The sequence below is a fragment of the Limulus polyphemus genome, unplaced genomic scaffold, assembly GCF_000517525.1.
Source record: "Limulus polyphemus unplaced genomic scaffold, Limulus_polyphemus-2.1.2 Scaffold1234, whole genome shotgun sequence".
Taxonomy (NCBI): Eukaryota; Metazoa; Arthropoda; class Merostomata; order Xiphosura; family Limulidae; genus Limulus; species Limulus polyphemus.
In genome coordinates, this window is record NW_013666844.1 from 270413 (window position 1) to 279263 (window position 8851).

An 8851-nucleotide genomic window follows, 5' to 3' on the forward strand; every position below is an offset into this window, starting at 1 on the left:
AGTCTTACACTGCTAAATTAGCTCTCGTGTAGCTTTTCACGAAATCCAAAAACAAACAGTCAATTTGATATGTTCATTATATTGAGCCTGAACAATGAAATTTATTTTACATTCTGTAATTATGTTATCAGTTTTAGCTTTGTGACACATATTTTCATATACTTTCTCTATGTATGACATAATGTCAGTATGTCACTTGTGGAAGAAAATTAATCTGTAAACAAGTTATACTCGGGTAGTTTTGGTTCATTGTTAACAGACTCACTCCACCTTGAAATATACTGCAAAATATTTTAAGTTTCTTTGTCAACTTGGTAACCAATTTTTTCTATATATTGACTCTATGTACTAAGCTAGACGTAATTTGTCCCCTGTCACAGTATCAGTACCGTACTGCTGAGTACATCTTGATTATATTACTTTCACAGGTGTAAAAAAATAGCTGGTATTATCTGCTTTAGTATGGTGATGGATAAGTGATCCACAGCGGGAAAACTTCTAATACATTTTTCATCTTTAATATTTTCTTAATAATAATAATAATAAAACTTATGATCAGAGACAATTATGTACTTAGAGCGATATTAAAAATCAGCCTGGTTGTTAGTATAGCTAGTTAAGTACTTATAAAGATTAGGATGAATTATTTCATCAGTTGGGTACCGTCGCTCTTAACGATTGAGTTTTGAAATAAATGTATACTAATTAGCAACCATGCTTGTCCCTTCCGTGTGTTATTTATTTCTGAGGGTTACTAGTTTATATTTATTTGTGTGTTTGTGCACAAAAATGGCTATTAAGGACATTATACCCCAGGTAAGTCAGTGCTACATTCTAATACTGAGAATGATCACCATAAGAAATAGCTTGTTTTCAGGTTTCGTGGAAACCACAAGATTGAAGAAGTTTAACAGGATAAGTAGTGATCAGTGTTGGATATTCTAAAAAATGGTTTCTCTAGGCAGTTTGAAGTAAGATGATAGTAGAAAATGGGATAGCTTTGGTATCTCTTGAAGATGAAAAAGTGTGTTATTATATTTATAGTTACAGCACCATTTCTGTGGGATAGTCTTGTTATTAATTTCCAAAACAATTCTTGTAATTAAATACATGCAGTAAAATATAAGTTATGTGAATGTTTTAAACTCTTGTTGTATAGTTTTGATCATACAATTAACATTATATTAAAAGGTTAAAAATGTGTGCAGCATTTTTATTTTCACAGGCCTTCTGGCACTTGTACTAGCACTTTTCAGATTTGAAGTTTAAGCCTAGTTACAGGAGATTATTATGTTGCCATTTTTAAATTTACTGTTTTAATTTTTTGACATGAAATTTGAACCTGTTTTTAATACAGTTTTCATTCATTAATCGATTTTATTGATATTTTTGTACTAATTTTTTACTGTGAAAATTGTAATTTAGTTTTTAAACCAATTATAGTTCATTATAATCCAGTTTTTTTAAACCAATTATAGTTCAACATTTTCATCAGGCTTTGTTTCAGGAATCTTGCATTAACTGTGTAATTTTAACTTAGAACTTATTATCATTTTATATAATTGTGGTCTGCATTTTGTTTTGTCATCAGTCTACATTAAAATACAGCTGTATTAAAAAAATGAAACAAGAATTTTATATATATAAATGATTGATAGCAGCAAGTCTTAAGTTTTGAACAATTATCCTGACATGTAACTTTTTGGTTACTGATAAAAAAAAAAGACATTTAAAATAAAATTACTCATATCGTCTGGAATTAGTTATATTTACAGTCTGTGAAATTGCTTATTTAATATGATGTGTTTATTTATTTATTTAAATAACTTCTTTTCCCCACCAGTAGTGGTTTTTGTAAAGAACAAGCATCAATAACGTGTTTTGTGTTTATACATATATGAATTGATCATGAAATTACTGTGTGTGTATAATTGTAGTAGTCTAGCAACTTAACAGTTTGATGTTTTCATTTCATTTTAGAAAGATTGATGTGAAGTCCAGTTTAGACATCTAGTTAAATTAAATTGTAAAAGATGTCAGAATAATTTGGTATGTATATATATATATATACATACATATGTAGTACAATGTTATAATTTTCCTATGTTTGTTGTTATTTGTTTTTATTTTTGTTTGTGGACTTTTAAACTGTTTCAATTTGCCGCTTCATATTTAGAACCGTTAAGAACATATGAAATAACAATTGTTATATTTCATCCAACTGTATCCTCTCACAAGTAGCTTCAAATGTGAAGTTTTTGTTTGGGGATTTATTTATGACCATGTCATCGCAAGGGCTGTTTTATCATCAATATATTTATTTTCAGAGGCCTAATTATGGAATTTTTATTGTGCTTTTGTTGATCAGATATGTTGTCTCTTTCTTACCCCTAACAACTATTAATATTGTATGTAAAATAGAAACGTTTAGTGCAATGTACCAGTTGTCTCATGTCTGTTGTTGCAAAAAAAAGAAAAGAAAAAAAGATTCTATTGGTGATTATCTTCACTCAGACGCTTTTATTTTTTGCACGAATTTCCACTCCAAATATCGAAACTTCCATTTTCTTATTATAACTATGTCACTAAAGGCAAATCACAGTGGTAAACGAAAAACAGTTATGTACTTTTTTTGTTTAGTCAGTGAAGTTGGCAAACACACGTCCGTATGTGCTCGTGTGTTACATGACTAGAATATTGACCATAACTAGAGAATGTTTTTAACTGTGAATTTCATATTTGATATATAAGAATCTTTGTATAAAGTGATACTCTAGTTAAAACGGAACTCAAGTTAACAAATTACAAACAGTTCTTGTCTTTCATACATGGATTTTTGTATGTGATTTAGAAGCTAGTGATTCATTCTAAAAGTGTGCAGTTAGGCTTTCCGCTATGGGCGCAACAACTTATAAGTGGCTGGGTTGATATTTGTGATGTAGGAATACACGTCTAGTTTATTGAATTAGAAACAATATCATATTTCCTTACGAGTGACGTAACTCTTGTTTATAAACGTACCACTAAACTTCAATATTTCAAAAGAGTATACAAACGGCTAGGCTTAGCTCCAGATTTCATATTTTAGTAATTCTTAACAACAAAACTTGAGTAATGAATCTTGAAGGAAAGGTAGATTGGCTGAAACATCATGGTAGAAGAAAGGATTCTTATGGTAGGCGTATAGATATAAATCACATCAAACAAGTTATTACCAAGAATCATACAAAACTAAATTAAACAATGATCTTCCTAGTTGAGAAGTGGTGTAGCACGAAACTAAACTTCTTAGCTGGTCATAGAGTATGCTTAATGTGAGAGTGACAAGCACGTGGGAAATGAGTTTGTGGCCGTATTTCAACATGCCTGGGGGGGGGGGGGTCTGCTGTGCCCAGGTTTTGAATATTGTGTTGTCTTATAAGGTTGCATAAGAAGCAAGTTTTTCATTTGTGTTTCTGAGTTGTTGTTTTTTGTTTTCATTTCGTGCCTCCATAAAAATAAAAAAATGCATATACATATGCTGAATGATTAAAGAAAGAATTATGTTTCTCATTTTTCGGGGGTAAGTTCCCCCTTTCTCCCTTTCCTCCCTGCGGACGCCCATGCATGCCTCTGCGTTGTATGCTTATAAATCTCACTTGGTTGGTCTGTGCATATGATTATGAAATGAATTACTAGTTCCTGCATATTTAAAAAAATACACCCCCATCACCCATTTTAAGACTCCTGTCTTGAAATTCTTTCCCGCGTCTCTGAAGAGCAATGTATATTTTACATTTCAATGCTGCAGTGTGTGTACACATGTTTGAAAAAAAAATACTAAGTTTGTACTTGTGGCACTTATCACCTTATAATGTAAAAACTCGGAATTTCATTACGTGGATTATTGTTATGCTCAGTAATCCTAAATTGTTTTTTTTTCTTATATTTTATTGGATTTTCACCTGCAACTATTGTTTAAAGATACACCGATTTAAGGTACTATTTTTAAACGCTCACTTACACGAAATGTATATTTAAATACAGTTAATGACTGTACTTGTGAATTAAGTAAATAAAGTAAAAAGCATCACAGCGTTTAAAAGTGCGCAATAATTTATTACAACGGCACCAGGTTCGATGGATAACTATAGGTTTTGGCGCCACCATCATCATAAGTCACGACTTTATGACGTCACGGTAGCACCGACCGCCGAAAGGTGTATTTATCCAAAGAGCCTTTGTGACGTTTTACGTATATTATTTTTAATTTCTTTTTTAACGTTTTGATATTTCGGTTTATTTAAAGTAAACATTATGTTGTTGCGGAGTATGTTAAGATATTGGTATCTTGTATTAGTTATAATGTGTTTATGGCCGTAATGTGCCATAATATGATTATAGAAGCATATAAAATATATTTTAAAGTATAAATTTAAAAGTAAAGAAGTTTAAAAACAACCGTACAAATATTCTACTATTAAGTAATATAGTAACAAATATTAAAATTGGAAAATGAAGGGGGGGGGGCAACAAAACGCATGTTTAGAAAGTGGCTTATGGTAAAGAGAAGAATAGAGTAACATTGCTTAACTGGCGTTTTATTGAGCTGTCGCATGCACATCTAAATAGAAATTCATGTTTAAGTCAAAAAAATGTATGATTTAGTATGAATCGGTATGTTGAATGCCCTTGGTATAATAGCAGAATACGTTCAGATGTTTCTTGTTACAAAATGTTCCACCAGGTATCTGAAGAATAGTTTAGTGTATTTGTTATAATTTTAGCCCAACTGAAGATTGTAAAATGAAGCTAATAAAGAGAGTGACAAATTAGGGCATGGGTATAAATATAGCCCGGTAAGCGGAAGCTTTTTTGTAAGGCTTCTCCTTTGATGCTGGTTAAACTTTTTATTTGTAAAAAAAAAGTGGAATTTCCTACAAATTGATTTTTATTGTAGTGCATTTTGGTAGAGTACTTGCCATAGTCATTATACGGTTTAGATATGTTGACTTTGTACGTGTGAAGTCGTGATGTGCAGATTTTAAACTGTTTTACACAACATTTACTGTTTACACACACGCATGTAGACCGTTTTCTTCAAAACTGTGTACTGTTGAATAACAAATGTAAAAATTTGGTTGTGACCGGACCTGTTTGTTTTACGTATTTATATAATTCGCGACGTTTTAAGAATCGATCTGTTTTAAACGTTTCGGCCTGTATTATCTGTATGGAAAACTGTGTCGCTTGTCTTGTATGTAACCAAATAAAGAAAGTTGTTGTATGTTTGTTTGTTTCTTCGTTATTTATTGAAAACATTTGTATTATTAAAGCATGACACAGCTTCAAACTTCCTAACAACTGTAACGTGATTTTGCATATCGAGAACACACAGTAGTTTCACTTTATAGGGCGTGCCATAACTTGGAGTATTTTATCATATAACACCTAAACTCACACCCTCAAAAGCGGCCCGGCATGGCCAGGTGGTTAGGGCGCTTGACTCGCAATCTGAATCCCACCAAATATGCTCATCCTTTCAGCTGTGGGGCATTATAATGTGACGGTCAAAGAGTTGGCGGTGGGTAGTGATGACTAGCTCCCTCTAGTCTTTCAATGCTAAATTAGGGACGGCTAGCGCAGATAGCCCTCGTGTAGCTTTGCGCGAAATTCAAAAGCAATATTTTCAAAATTTGTTCTTTGATGCTTGGGGTACATGTACAGACTGAAATTCATTATTGTGTCAAGCACTGCGGCACAAGGTCAGCTTTTGCCACTGAAGTTCGTGGATTTGCACCTATTACAAAATGCCACTACCTGTTTACCACGGCTAGGATACGACTTGTTGCGAGTCTCTTATTGGGTGGTCCTGGTTCTCCCAAGTTGATTGAAATTATCATGTTTTACAATTCTATACAGTACAATAGATATCCTCTACTTGGAAATTCTGGATCCAGATCTGAACACATGGTCTGAGTGTATGAATATTTTGCGTCGAAAAGAGCTGTTATATACCTTTCTTAAAAACGATCAATTTCCGTAGGCATAACACTGCCTATATCTCTCTATGCAATGTTAAAACGTAGTTCTAATACATGTCATTCCACCGTGATTTTGTATCGGCTGTGATTTACACCGATTTGCTGATTTGTGTGTTCAAAATCGTTTTAATATAATGTACTTAGCCCTCTGAATTTCCCATGTCTAGCCAAGTAGCATTTGATGACCTTACACGTCTTACTAAATATGACCTTTCAAATGGTAATGCATCATGTATGGATAATTGACTAACTATCTTTCTACGCTTAATGACCCCAGTGACACAGCGGTATGTCTGTGGACAACGCTGGAAACCGGGTTTCGATACTGTGGTGGGCAGAGCACAGATAGCCTATTGTGTAGCTTTGTGCTTAACTTCAATTAAACAAACAAAATCAAACGTTTAATACTTCAAGAGTAAAGATGGACCTTTATAGCTTTGTAAGTACAGCGTTATAGATACATACAATAGTTGTAATGAATTATATCGATTGACTAGTGGTCGAACGTGACCAAACAAGTCAGCATCTGGAAATTAAATGATCAATAAAGTGATCACTGGTAAATTCTGATACTTACGTTTAAAATTATAATTACACGCGGTTCTAGTATGTTATTGTATTAACTAAAAGTAAATTATTGGATACATCATATAAAAACAAGAAGAAATCTTAACAAAAATTATGGCTGTTATAATTATATATATATAAACTAGTAAAGTGTAAGACTGTGCACATACGCAAGTAGAAATCCTGGTTATGTACCAATATTTGTATATGTGTATTGCCTTATAATTTACTTGTTTCTTTTATTTTATTCACAGCCTTACGTTTTGTCCATAAGGGTCTTTGTATTGATGACTGTATAGTTACAGTTTGGAACGGACATGTAACATATGATTTAAAACTGATTTTTAGCCACCAAGTATTATATATCTAAATAAATTTAAACGGCACTATGTATACAATTAAAATGAGAACAACGTTGAAATAATTGCTTCATATATAAGTAATTATAAACATGGACCAGCTCTAAAAAGACTACATGTTTTGGTGTCCTTACACCAACATCTTCAGAAGTAAAAGTTGAGGTTTGATCAAGACTTAAACAACTGTACAATAATTTACGTGATTTTGACGCCATCTAGATTTAAACACCCAGAGTTTATAAAACATATTTCCAGTAATTTATTTCTTCTAAACCTGGACCAACATCCTTGTTCAACACAATATCTTTCTTTTTTTCAATTTCTATTGTTTCTCTGATATTTAATTCATAGTTCAACTCCACCTGATGTATCAGTTTAACATTACTCCAGTCTATAACATAAGTTTTGTTTGCCACATGTTCTGCTAAGGCAAACTAATTTACTATATATTTTTACTTAATTCTTATGTGCCTTGATCCTAAATTTCATATTTCTATACGCTTGGCCAATGTTAACTCCTGAAGATGGGGCATAAGAATACCGAAAAATGTAGAGTCTTTTTAGGGTTGGTCCCTGTTTTTAAATTATTTATTGTACAATTAAGACACATGGGCGGCCAAAACAAAAACAACCAGCAGAACACACTATGTACTTGTTATTAATAGGAGTGATAGTTTAGCGATTTTCCATCTTCCGTAGCTCAGACTGTGGTAATCCGAACTATCACATATTTTCAGTGGATGTGCTTACTGGACTGTAACTTCACATACCAAATTTAAATGCAATCCATTTAGAAATACTTGAGATATAACATCTCCAACTTTGATTGAGTTTCATCCCCCCTTCTTTTTTTTTCTTTGTCGCACCAAAAGTACGGTTTGTTTGTAGTTATGCACCAAGCTACAGAAAAGGCTATCTGTGCTTTCCCCACCACGGGTGTCGAAACCCGGTTTCTAGCTTTGTCACTCCACAGACATACCGCTGTGCCACTGGAGGGCCCAAAAGTACGGCCTCTTTATTTGATATAAAAGTATACTTAACTTTTATGGATTTTTTTTTCAAATTTGGTAAACTAATAGATCTTTAAACCTACAATTAGGAGTCTCATTTGATGTAAATATAAGCCACAAGTGCGGAATTATTTTAAAAAATAAGCCGCTCAAATGTAACGAAACTTTTTGCGCACGCCTACGCGAAAAGTCATGTGAGCTATCGGTTTAACATTTTTACTACAGCTTCACCTAAGAGTAAAAGTTGACCGATTTTAGTTTTTGTCATTCGGATTAAAGATGGCTGATTTAAAGCAGCAAAAATATAACATGAAAGAACGTGCAGATACATAAGTATTGGTTAGGCGAAGTAAACTAGTTAACAGTTTCTAGCTCAAGTTTTCAAAAGAATCATACATTATTCACTGCAAACTTTTCAGCACAAATTTACTATATTTTATGAAATTATCCTAATTAAAGAGCGTTTAGCGTCACATGATATTAGCTTAATCAACTAGCATAAGTAATAATGCTTGATATGTCTGTAATGATTGGATGGAGGCGACGACAAGAAACTGTTAATCTAAATTCTATGGCGTTAGTATAAAAGAAGCTATTAACACTGTTTTAGAGAGGAAAACTACTACCATACATTTTAAAGAATCTGGTTGGTTCTGTAAAGTAAAGGTCTGTTCCGAATAATGGGGTTGCGATTCTAAAGCTAATATTGGTTACTATCGAGTGTCAGTTTCTTATTTGATGTGTTTTGTTGGTGTGTATTGACAAAAAGTCATGATATCTAAGTCAAAAAACATCTTAGGTGTGAAAAAAAGGTGCAGACAAAAAAGGATTCAGCGTTCGACTTAAAGGAATGAAATCAGAATTGACAGCCAAACTGGTAGCTACACTTATA

General features: G+C 32.7%; 1 long non-coding RNA gene across 1 annotated transcript; it reads left to right on the top strand.

Moving 5' to 3' along the window:
• The first annotated feature begins 24 nt into the window (after positions 1-24).
• LOC111086595 lies at positions 25-5266 on the top strand. The gene is made up of 2 exons (XR_002611342.1): positions 25-775; positions 817-5266. It is a non-coding gene; the product is annotated as an uncharacterized LOC111086595 (long non-coding RNA).
• Positions 5267-8851: the final 3585 nt, after the last annotated feature.